Below are 13,278 nucleotides of genomic sequence, written 5' to 3'. Positions count from 1 at the left end.
ACAGAACAGCAGACTCACAGGAAGAACCATGTGCCAGTAGCCCCTACATCAGCTGATGACAGATGGTAGATGCAGAGAGACTATTTCCCCTGACAGCAGTGGAGGGATTTGTTGGTTATTGGGGGAGAGGGCTGATCTAGAACCAGGGGACACAGTCTCAGAATATGAGGTAAGCCATTTAGGATGGACATGAGGAGTAATTTCTCCGTTCGGAAGGTGGTTAATGTTTGGAATTCCCTACCCAGAGGGCTGTGGAGGCGCATCCACTGAGTGTGTTCAAGACAGAGATCAATATATTTCAAGATATTAAAGATATCATGAGATATGTGGATCGTGCGAGAAAATGGTTTTGAGACAGTTGATCAGCCACTATCTAGTTAAATGGCACAGCAGACGCGAGGGGATGAAAGACCCACTCCTGCTCCAATTTCTGTGTTCTACGTTCCTGTGATTCATCAAATCATTGAATCATAGAATCCCTACAGAAGGAAGCCATTCAGCCCATCAAGTTTGCACTGACCCTTCAAAAGAACAGCCTACCAAGGTCCAATCACGCACCCCATTCCTACTACCCTAATCTAAGGGGCAATTTAGCATGGCCAATCCACCTAGCCTGCACATCTTTGTACTTTGGGGGGAAGCGGAACAACCGGAGGAAACCCGCGCAGACACGGGGAGAATGTACAAACTCCACACGCTCACCCGAGGTCAGAATCGAACCTGCGTCCCTGGAGCAGTGAGGCAGCAGTGCTAACCCTGTGCCACCATGCCACCACTACACCTATTTATTGTGTTCTATGTTCCTATGACTCTTTGCACCTATTTCTTGTGTTCTATGTTTCTATGACTATTCTACCTATTTCCTGTTTTCTATGTTCCTGCAACACTTCCACCTATTTCCTGTTTTCTATGTTGCTATGACTCCCCACCTATTTTCTGTGTTCTGTGTTTTGTGTTTCTGTAATTACTGCAGAAGACGGAAGACCCTGTCAAAAGTCAGCTGTCCAGAGAAATTCATCAACATCCTCCGACTCCTCCACGACAAGATGTTGGCGATAGTCCTCACCAATAGAAATATGACAGAAACATTTGAGGTCAACATTGTAGTCAAGCAGGAATGTGTCATTGCCCCACCCTTTTCACCACCTTCATTGCCTCCATCTTTCATCTTGTCAAGAACAAGCTTTCTAATGAAGTGGACATGGTCAACAGGATGGACCGAAAACAGTTCAGCCTCTATCAGTTGAAATCCAAGAAGAAAACATCACTGACATTGCTCGTGAAACTTCAATATACGGAAGAGGCTGACATCTCCGCTCTCTCGGAAGAGAATTCCAAGCTGTGCTTGATGCCTTTGCGGAAGCATTTCAAAGATGAAAACAACACTGACATTGCTCATGGAGCTTCAGTATGCAGATGTCTTCGCCATCTCCAGTCTCTCAGAAGGGGATCTCCAAGTCATTCTTGACAACTTTGCAGAAGCATACAAAAGAATTGGTCTCAGCCGAACCTCAAGAAGACTCAGGTCCTTTACCAACCCACCCCAAGGCAAAATCTGGTCTTTCCTTCCATCAAGGTCAACAGAGAAACCCAAATGTGGAACATTTTACCTCCTTAGGGAGCCACCTCTCATCTAAGGCAGACATCGACGCGGAGATCCACCATCGTATACAATCCGCAGGCATCACCTTCAGACACCACAAATTGAGAGTCTTTGATGACCGTCACTTCTGGGTTGATATTAAGATTCTTTGTGTACAAGGCAGGAATCCTTCAAGTCCTTGTAAAAGGCTCAGAAACCTGGACTCCATACAGACGCCATCTCAAAGCCCTGGAGAACTACATCAACACTGTCTGAGATGGATTTGCCGCATCAGCTGGGAGGACAAGCATACTAACATCAGTGTCCTTGAATGATTCCAGAGCACCAACATCGAGGCCATGATCATCCAAAATCAATTTCATTGGGCCGGCTACATACTTAGGATGCCAGAGTTCCAACTGCCAAAGCCAATCTTCTGTGCCCAGCTCAAGGAAGACACTTGAGCAAGAGAAGGACAAACAAGACACTTCAAAGACATCCTGAACATTTACCTCAAGAAATGCAACATAGACGTCATTGTCTAGGAGACTCTCACTCAGAAGAAACCTACCTGGAGAAACTTCCTGATTGAAGGGACACAATTTTTCAAGAACATCCAACGTCAAAAGGAGATCCGGAAAAGGAGCCTGAAAAAGGGATGCCAGCGATCTCGAGTTAAAGGAACAATTCCACCTCCCAGAAACACCTGCAAAGTTTGTGGTTGGAGTTGTGGCTCTAGAATTGGGCTCTTCAGCCACGCGAGAACCCACAGAACCCATGATTCAAGTTTTTGGCAGGACAATCATACTTGTTAGTTAGTGATCGCCAATGAAGTTCCTATGATTTATTCTGTCCCCACTGCAATCGACAATGACTTGCTCAAATTGTACTCCCACTTGAAGGCTCACAACAAATGAATCACTGACAATTATACAAAGTCAAAGAAGAAAGAATATTGTAATTGATGGAACCATCAATTCACCAGACACGTGTTTCCGATATGAATCTAGGCTTTAATCGACTTACATCAGAGCCAACCTGTTACCCGTTGATGAACTCTTAGTGAACTCAGGCTGACTCTGGACAAGGGTATTTATACAGCTGCACTAGGGGGAGGAGTCATGGGCGGAGCCAAGGGTGGAGCCCAGTACAAGTTCCTGAGTACTCCCAGAGCTACTCCCCCTAGTGGTAGTATAGCGCTACTGCGCTTACAAAGACAGTGTGAATTATCATATATACATATATATTACATTCACCACAGTAATTATTTTGATTAAATATATATTTAATAGAATTAATAAAATGATAAAGAATTCAATGTTTACTAATGCAATAGATGGAATGATTAACTAGTGTAATGACTTGCAGAAAGATAACTTTTCAGTGGTAGATTGTTTCTGACTCGATAATAATCATCGAATAATATCCTGAGTAATTCTATCTTCAAACACATGCTCACAATATCCATTCAGCACTGCAGAAAATGTGGCTCCTGCAGAATTTGCAAACTCAAATTATTCTCTTTTTTTCTCAAGCCTACCAATCCCAGCACATATCCTGCTGAAGGATCACCCTAATTCACAGAATAATAGAATTTACAGTGCAGAAGGAGGCCATTCAGCCCATCAATTCTGCACTGGCCCTTGGAAAGAGAACTCCACCTGAGATCTATATATTGTACTATAGAGTGATGGAGCTCTGTGCTTGTAATTCCCACTGAGCAACCTCCTGAACCTAGAACGTCTGCAGTCTGGTATGGCAGAATTTGGTCAGTACTGAGGAATGGTCAAACAAGCTTTGGTGCCTGGGGAAAACCCTAACCTACAGGGTTTTTAGCCCTTCAAAACTACTCAGTAAATGGCCCACCATTGGAGGCGTAAACCTTTCTTCTGCCCACCTCTGACATATCGTTGAAGTAATCAGGTTGTTTTTGAGTAAATATCTAGGTTCCCACAGGAGTGCTCCATTATGATTCGTGAAATCTATCACGACTGAAATCAGACATAGATTTCATTGGAATCTTAAATCCTAACGATTGAACAGCCTGTAGGATTATAGGATTTAGGAGCAGGAGTAAGCCAGTCAACCCTTTGTGTCTGCTCCACCTTTCAATAAGATCATGGCTGACCTGGTTGTGGTTCAGTTCCGCTTTCCTGTCTGCCCTCCATAATCCTTGACTCCCTTGTCTATGAAAAATTTGTCTAAGTCTACCTTGAATAAACTGAATGACCCAGCCTCCAGTTCTCTCTGTGAAAGATAATTCCACATACTAAAGACCCTTTGAGACAAACAAAAATCTCCTCATCTCAGTCTTAAAGGGCAGAACTCTTATTCATGTAGCCACCGAAGTTGACCATTCCCTAAATACAAAATTGAGGAACGCAAAGCTTACAGGTTAAAATGGACAATGTTTGCAGCACCAGCAGACTGCACCAAGCAAATGTGGATTCTGTCTGCTAAGAGAGCAGACAGCACCGAAACGAACATTCCGCATACTAATGAGGCAATCTCCGGGATAGTTAACATAGTAATGGAACGATCCCAGGGACAATGGACACAAATGGGGAAGTAACTGCAACAGTGTATGAGAAACCAGACACCCCGGCACCAGCGGGGTCCAAAAACAAAGCACCTGAAAGCCCGCCCAGTAGCTAAGGAACAGCCTCAGTATTGGGGGGATTCAAACATATCGATTGGGAAGAGACCCAATCGATTCCGAGCAGGTAAAGGGGTCCGCCCAAAGGGGCGCAGATCCCTGGGACCTATAAAAGACAGGTCCCACACCAGCCCTCCTCTCTGGACCAGCATCTCGACCAACTTTTGCCAAAGAAGACCTTGAACGAGAGAGAGGAGAGGTTTGGGACAGCAGACGCCAGCAAGTAAGTGTCTCACAACGATCGCTACCAGAGATAGACACTCCTGACCCCTTTTAACCTGTACCAACCTGAAGTCTGCAGACCAGAGCAGAGCAAGAGGCCTTGTCCCCTGATCCGGCAGTTCCCTTCGAGATAAGTATTGGTTTATTTAGCGGTAGGAATAGTTTAATCATCTTAGTGTGTGCATGAGTAGATTATAATTGTATTATAATAAACTCAGTTGTTTGAACTTACTAATTGGTGTTTTATTGCTTTGAACTTGACCATGAAACTTGTGGCGGTATCTTAACGATACCTGGTGACTCTAGAGCTAAGTAACGAAACAGAGCCAAATTGAGTGTTACGCACACTCACCCAGAACGAGCAACATTCATAAACTGTCTCTCCTGGTTTTAGCCCTCCCCCCATGAGTGGAAACATCCTCAGGTATCTATCCTGTCAAGTCCCCTAAGGTTCTTAAACATTTCAATAAGGTCACCTTTCATTCTTCTAAACACCAATGGGTATAGGCCCTGTCAGTTCAACCTTTCTTCATAAGGTGACCCCTTTATCCAAGGAATGAGTTGAGTGCACTTTCTTTGAACTTCTTCTGACACAATTATATCCTTTTTCAAATAAGGAGACCAAAACAGTGCACAATATTCCAGATGTGGTCTCACCAAGGTCCTGCATAGGTGCTGTAAAACCTCCCCACTTTTATATTCCATTCCCTTGCAATAAGCACCAACATTCAATTTGCTTTCCTAATCACTTGGTATACCTGCATACTAACTTTTTGTCACTCGTGTATTAGGACACCCAGATTCCTCTGTACCACCAGGTTCTGCAATCTCTCTCCATGTTAACAGTATACTGCTTTCCTATTCTCTCTGTCAAAGTGGAGAGGTTCACACATTGTAATCCATCTGAGAAATGTTCCCACTCATTTAACCAGTCTATAGCCGTTTGCACTCTTCAACTCATTTGGCAACTTATTTTCTGACCTATCTTGGTGTCACCGGTACATTTAGGCACCATACAGTCGGTCCCTTCATCCAAATCATTGATGGAAATTGTAAATAGCTGATGCCTCAGCACTGATCCCCACAGCACTCTACAAGCTGCTGCTTGCCAACCTGAAAAAGACCCATTCATCCTTACTTTCTGCTTCCTGTTAGTGAACCAATTTGTTTCCCATGCTAATCCACGTGCCTTTGTCTTGCATGGTAAACTTTGATGTGGCACCTTGTTAAATGTCTTTTGGAACTCAAAGTGTACCACATCTGTAGGTTCCTCATTATGCACCTTGCTTGTTACTTCCTCAAAAAACTCTGATAAATTAGTTTAACATGATTTCCTTTCACAAAGCTCTGTTGACTCTGCCTGATCACAGACTTCCTAAGTATCCTGCTATAACCTTAATATTAGATTCTATCAATTTCCCTATGACAGCTATTTGGCTTACTGACTGGTAGTTTCCTGCTTTCTGCCTCCTCCTTTCTTGAATAAAGGTTTACATTAGCTATTTTCCAATCCATTGAGACACAAAATAAATTTTGGAAGATTATAAACAATGCATCTACTATCTCTGAGACACTTCTTTTAAGACACTAGAATGCAAGCCATCAGCTTTTAGGTCGAATAATTTTCCCTGCACCTTTTCCATAGAGATAGTGATTGTGTTACATTCCTTCTTCCCATTCATCTTTTGATTTTTAAGTATCTTTGCGGAGTTTTCTTCGTCTTCTACAAAAAAGACAGACACAAAATACCTGTTGAATGCCTCTGCCATTTCCTTGTTTTCCGTGATCAACTCCCAGACTCACTCTCTGGAGGACTAATACAAGCTTTGGTTACTCTTTTCCAATTTAAATACTTGTAGAAACCCTTATCATCTGTTTTTATATTATCAGCTAACTTCTCTGCATCCTCAACTTTCTCTTTTTTTAAATCATTCTTTGCTGGTTCACAAATTCTGACCAATCTTCTGATTTGTACAGTGGTTTCTTTCAATATAATATAACTTCTTTATTCAGCCATGAATGATGCACCATACTCAAAGAGTCTTTCGTTCTTACTGGGATAGGTATACTAGGGTTGCCTGCTGATATCAATAAAAAGCTGTTGTTAGTAAGGTTAGTCCAGGAAGTGAGGAGGTATCATGCCCATGGACAACGCTAAAGAAAATTTCAAATAGATCTGTTTTTTTGACAGCTTTATGTAAGAGATGATGTGGAGATGCCGGTGTTAGACTGGGGTGAGTACAGTAAGAAGTCTTCCAACACCAGGTTAAAGTCTAACAGTTTTGTTTCAAACACGAGCTTTCGGAGCACTGCTCCTTCCTCAGGTGAGGAAGGAGCAGTGCTCTGAAAGCTCGTGTTTGAAACAAACCTGTTGGACTTTAACCTGGTGTTGTAAGACTTCTTATTATGTAAGAGAGTGTGTTCCCTGCTCAGAAGCATATAAATTGCAATCATATCTTAAATGTCCTCGATGCTGGGCAATTAATGCTGGCCCAGCCAGCGATGCCCACAACCTATGAACAAATCAAAAAAAAAAATGACCCTCAATTTTCATTTATCAATGAAACTCAATACCAGAGTCCTGTGGTAGCATTATCCACTGCTAAAGCCAGTGCTGTAAAATAGGTAATTGGTGGGAATAAATTTGTTACTATAGAAAGATGGAATTATACAAGAGACCATTTGGTTCATTGAGCTTCTGTTGGTTCTCTGCAAGAAAAATATAGCTAGCCTGGCTCCCCTTACCATTTCCCATAGCCCTGCAGCCTTTTAACTTTCAGTAGCTTCTCCAATTACCTTTTGAAAGACATTATGAATATGCTGGAAGGTTACTAAAATTGATAATTATTTACGTCTAACTTTATTATTAGAAACTAACATCTAATTTTATTAAAAACGTGACTTAGTAGTCTAGTTTAATGGGAAAACTTAGTAATAGGGCACGGTATATTTGTCAAGGTAGTGGGTCCATCGGAGTCGATGCCAAGTTTTAACAAGATTATTGCAGTTGAGAGCTTAAAGGCCTTTCAGACTCTCTGTGAGAAACTGCTTGCGTTGGTTAAAAGCAGGAATGCCTCTCACCACGGGATAAGAGACCATGGGATGTAAAAACCTTGATCGCAGTGATAAATATGAAGGACATTATGTAATTATGTGAAGTTAGCAACAGCCATATGAATAACTCCTGGTTGGTCAAGAAAGGCTTGCTCAACTGTGAGGCTGAAAATGATTGGGGAGACGGACAGGTTCATTGGGTAAGGACCAGGATAAAACAGGGCTTCCAATCAGATTCTCCTGGTAAAGAGATCTAGAAATGAGAAACGAATACAAGGGAGAGGGATAAATTTGAAAACTAAAAAGAAAGAAATCTGCAAAAGCCATTCTGTGCTCATCCACAGTAAGATACAGGGAGTATGTCCTTTATTGTTTCATGTAATGTGAGCATTGCCAGCAAGGCCAGCATTTGTTGCCCATTCCTAATTGCCCTTGTTGAGTGTTGAGCTGCTTTTTGAACTGCTGCAATCCATCTGATGTAGCTATACCCACAGTGCTTTGGGAAGGGAATTCAGGGTTTTTGATGCAGCGACAGAGAAGAGATGGTGATATGGTGTGTGGCTTGCATGGGAACTTGCAGGTCGTGCTCTTCACATGTGCCTGCTGCCCTTGTCCTTCTAGGTGCTGGAGGTTGTGGGTTTGGATGGTGCTGTCTGTGGAGCATTGGTGAGTTGCTGCAATGCATCTTATAGATGGTACAGACTGCTGACACTGCATGGTGGTGGAGGGAGTGAATGTTTAAAATGGGAGATGGGATCCCAATCGAATGGTCTGCATTGCACCTAATGGTATCAAGCTTCTTGAGTGCTGTTGGAGATGTACTCCTCCAGGCAAGTGGGGAGTATTTCATAACACTCCTGATTTGTGCTTTGTAGATGGTGGACAGGCTTTGGGGAGTCAGGAGCTGAGTTACTCACTGCAGCCTCTGACCTGCTATTATAGCCACAGTATTTATATAGCTGGTTGAGTTCAGTTTCTGAACTTCCTGTGTTAGATGTACAACGTTGCCTGAGTTTATTGCTAGAGTTTACCTGAAAAATAAATAAACCTGCTTTAATTTTATTTCATTCTAGTAGCCTTACAACTAAACTTTTTTGCTAGTCTGTTCCCAGAGCAATAAGGGGCTCAAAATGTCTAAAAACCAGTCCTGTGTCCACCTTCCTCTCTGGATCCTAACCACTTGCTGCTCCATTTCAACCAGTCCCTGGCTCTTTTCCAGTTGATCAAAATGTATAAATTACCCCTGTTGAATTAAAATCTCTCCCCTTGTCTCAAATTCTTTCCATAGTCTTTCCCTTCCCTCACTTGTATTCATACTCCAACTCTCTGGTCTTAAAAACTTCCTTTGTAATTGTACCTCCCTCCGCTTCACCTTCAGTCGGAGCCCTCAAGTCACCTTGGTCCACATTTGTGTCATGTTGCCATTCTGATAATTTTCAAAAGCCAGTGTAAAATCTATTTTGTCCCCATATCATCAGCCACTTCCTTTAATTCATCTCCTGCCACTGCTTGACATTTGCTTTAGTTCCTCTGAAACATCATCAAATGTTTGAAGGATTCTAAATCAGGGCCGGGATACTCCCCTACCCGATGGGGCGGGGTGTCCCGGCGGGATGGAGTGGCGTGAACCACTCCGGTGTCGGGCCGCCCCAAAGGTGCGGAATTCTCCGCACCTTTAGGGGCCAAGCCATAACCTTGAGTGGCTAGGCCCGCGCCAGAGTGGTTGGCGCCCCGCCGGCTGGCGGGAACGGCCTTTGGCGTCACGCCAGCCGGGGCCGAAGGGACTTCACCGGCTGGCGGAAGTCCTTGCATGCGCCGGAGCGCAGCAGCTGCTGATGTCATCCCTGCGCTGAAGACTATGGCGAATGCGGAAGGAAAAGAGTGCCCCCATGGCACAGGCCTGCCTGCGGATCGGTGGGCCCCGACCGGGGGCCAGGCCACCGTAGGGGTACCCCCCGGGGCCAGATTTCCCCGCGCCCCCCCCCAGGACCGTGGAGCCCGCCCGCGCCGCCTGGTCCTGCCGGTAAGGTAGGTGATTTGATTCCCGCCAGCAGAACCGGCATGACAGCGGCGGGACTTCGGCCGTCACGGGCCGGAGAATCGCCGGGGGGGGGGCGGGTGGGGGGGGGACCTGCCGACAGGCGCGGAGCGATTCCCGCCCCTGCCGAATCTCTGGTGCCGGAGACTTCGGTAGACGGCGGGGGCGGGATTCACGCTGGCCCCCGCCGATTCTCCGACCCTGCGGGGTGTCGGAGAATCCCGCCCCAGGTTATTGTTGCTGAAAGGACAACAGCCTGCATGTGGCTCCAGGCCATATTATGAGTGCCATTGTTCTGACTGGACAGAATAAAACTACCATTGTAAGCAGATAGCACACAGATCAGAAATTCTGATCCACAGCAAGAAATTTGCACAATGGAGCCCTTCTGAGTCTTATGATCTCACCTACTGACCTGTGCAGAGAAGAATATACAAAACTGTTTATATCTTCTGGCTATACGTCAAACCTCTGTGCTTCGAGTGTATTGTTCTGGTATTTGAATCCTAGTATATTCAAGATTTGATACAGTAGAATCTTGACGCTTCATTGACTTTCTCGATTTGTAACATTCAAATCTTTTGGTGCTTTAGAAATCCAGGGCTAATCCAGTGTGTTGCCATTGTTTCGCTGTTGCTGGGTCAAAATCCTGGGACTTGCTGCCTAATAGCACAGTGGGTCTGCCTGAAGCACATTGACTGCAGTGGTTCAAGAAGGCAGATCACCACCACCTTCTCAAGGACAATTAGGGATGGACAACAAATGCTGGCCGAGATCCTGTGAAAGAATAAATTAAAATAAAATCTTGTAACAAACTAAAACATGAAGTAAATACTTTACAATAGTTGCTTGGTAGTACAGAACATGAGTATCGCTGAAAAAATAGACCTGCTGTTGAAGCTTTTCATCTTACACTCAGCAGGACAGATGTAAGAATGCAACATTTCAAATGGTCGTTTGGCAAATTGGCTGTTAGTATAATAATGACCCCGAATTTTCATTTATAAATGAAAGTCAGCACCAGTTTCCCGAGGTCAATAAAAGCATGCTCAACCGCAGGGCTGAAGGTGACTCGAGAGAAGGAGGGGTATCGCTGGCTTTTAAAGCAGACCAAGGCAGGTCAGCAGCACGGTTTCAATTCCCGTACCAGCCTCAGACCGAACAGGTGCGGAAAGTGGCGACTAGGGGCTTTTCACAGTAACTTCATTTGAAGCCTACTAGTGACAATAAGCGATTTTCATTTCATTTCATTTCATTGGAAAAGGAGGATAAAAGAGGGCTTTTCATAGAATCATAGAATTTACAGTGCAGAAGGAGGCCATTTGGCCCATCGAGTCTGCATCAGTCATTGGAAAGAGCACCCTACTTAAGCCCACACCTCCAGCCTATCCCCATAACCCAGTAACCCCACCTGAGCTTTTTGGACACTAAGGGCAATTTAGCATGGCCAATCCACCTAACCTGCACATCTTTGGACTGTGGGAGGAAACCGGAGCACCCGGAGGAAACCCACGCAGACACAGAGAGAATGTGCAGATTCCACACAGTCAGTGACCAAAGCCAGGAATCGAACTTGGGACCCTGGAGCTGTGAAGCAACTGTGCTTTCCACTGTGTTACCGTTTAATCATAATAAGTGAACATATTTACAAGCATACAGATAGACAAGATTGAAAAAGCCTGCTGGTCCATAAAGCCTGCTCCACTTCATAATGGCCAAAGCATCATTACTAAATACTTCTCTCATCTCACCTCTTCGCCTCCTTTTTCCCTTTGCCTGTTCTCTGCCCACCACCTTTCACCCTCCCACTCCTGGAATCACTTTGAGGAGGGAACACCAACAAAAATACAAATACAGGATCAATAAGGGAAAACAAATACTCTGAACAATTATTCACTGCCCTCCTCAGGTGATCAAAATCTGCTCAGGAAATGACATGGAAAACATGGACGAAATTCACCGAAGTCCATCGTGACGCCCTTGACCGGCGGGCAAAAATAGCGCTGGTGACTCAGGCGTCGGGGCCCGCTTATCAGCCCGAAATCTCCCGTCCCGAAAGGGCCAGCAGCGGAGTGACGCTGTACGCGTCAGTTTCACCCGCTGTGGAAGTGGCGCGTCGGTTGACGTCAGGCGACATCATCAACGCCGCCCGGCGTTGGGGGGGGGGTAGGGGTGGTAGGGGGGGTAGGGGTGGTAGGGGGGGGTAGGGGTGGTGGGGGGGTAGGGGTGGTTAGGGGGGGGTGGGGGGTAGGGGTGGGGGGGGGGGTGGGGGGTAGGGGGTAGGGGTGGCAGAGTCCGCAACCAACACGGCTGGAATAGATGTGAATGCCTTGTTTTTTTTTAAATGGCGAGTATATTGTGCTGCGTGCCTATCTGAGAGAGAGAGAGAAAAAAAATTGCTGCACTCTTGGTGATCCTCATTATTTATTACTCCACATGTTTGAACTTAATTATGCCATCTTGCAGAACCTTGAGTTCCCCACCCCCCACCCCTACACCCCACCCCTAACCCCCACCCCTACCCCTACCCCCCACCCCTACCTCCCACCCCTACCCCCCACCCCCACCCCTACCCCCCACCCCTACCCCCCACCCCTACCCCCCACCCCTACCCCTACCCCGGCCACCCACCCCTACCCCGACCCCCCCGGCACGCGATGTAAGTGATTTCACTCTCTCTCTTCACAAACCACCCCCCCCCCAACCCACCGGCACTCGAGGTAAGTGATTTATCTCTCTCTCTTCCCAACACCCCCCTACCCCCAACCACCCCCCCCCCCACCCCTACCCCGACCACCCACCCCTACCCCCCGGCACGCGATGTAAGTGATTTCACTCTCTCTCTTCACAAACCCCCCCCCCCAACCCACCGGCACTCGGTAAGTGATTTATCTCTCTCTCTTCCCAACACCCTCCCACCCCCAACAACCCCCCCTACCCCTACCCCTAACCCCCCTACCTCTACCCCATACCCCCTACCCCTACCACCCCCCTACCCCTACCCCCTACCCCTTCCCCCCTACCCCTACCCCCCTACCCCCTACCCCTACCCCCCTAACCCTACCCCCTACCCCCCACCCCTACCCCCTACCCCTACCCCCCTACCCCCACCTCCCCTACCCCCCCTACCCCTACCCCCCCTACCCCCCTACCCCCGGCACGCGATGTAAGTGATTTCACTCTCTCTTCACAAACCCTCACCCCCCTCCCCCCCGGCACTCGATGTAGGTAACTGAACGGTGTCAACCATCATCAATGGTTGACGCCGTTATAAACCAACTTTGATTTTCGCCGACGTGACCCGTGGCCACGCCAGCGGGACTTCGGCCCATCCGGGCAGGAGAATAATTAAGCCTAAAAAAACAATGGCATCCCGCCGGCGCCAGCCGTTCTCCGAGGCGGGCGGCGGGATTTGAAGAACGCCGTTTTATGGCGGGTGGGAGAATTTTGAACATGGCGGGAGAGGGAATATCGGTGCCCCCGGGCGATTCTCCGACCCTGCGTGGGGTTGGAGAATTTCGCCCCATGTGACCTAGAAATATAATTCCTTCCGTATGATACAATTTCTGTCCCAGACAGGGACAGGTCCAGCGCCTGAAGGCAGGAAGAGGGTCAGCATTCACCAAACCAGCTGGTAATGAATCCGAGAAGTACACAATCTTCTGGAAAAAGTTAAACTGCCCAACCTCCAACCTATTCCCACTTGCACATAGTTGGAACTCATGT

The sequence above is a fragment of the Scyliorhinus canicula genome, chromosome 3, assembly GCF_902713615.1.
Source record: "Scyliorhinus canicula chromosome 3, sScyCan1.1, whole genome shotgun sequence".
NCBI classification, from domain to species: domain Eukaryota; kingdom Metazoa; phylum Chordata; class Chondrichthyes; order Carcharhiniformes; family Scyliorhinidae; genus Scyliorhinus; species Scyliorhinus canicula.
The sequence above is the reverse complement of the archived record's forward strand: the minus strand, read 5'-3'. Positions refer to the sequence as shown.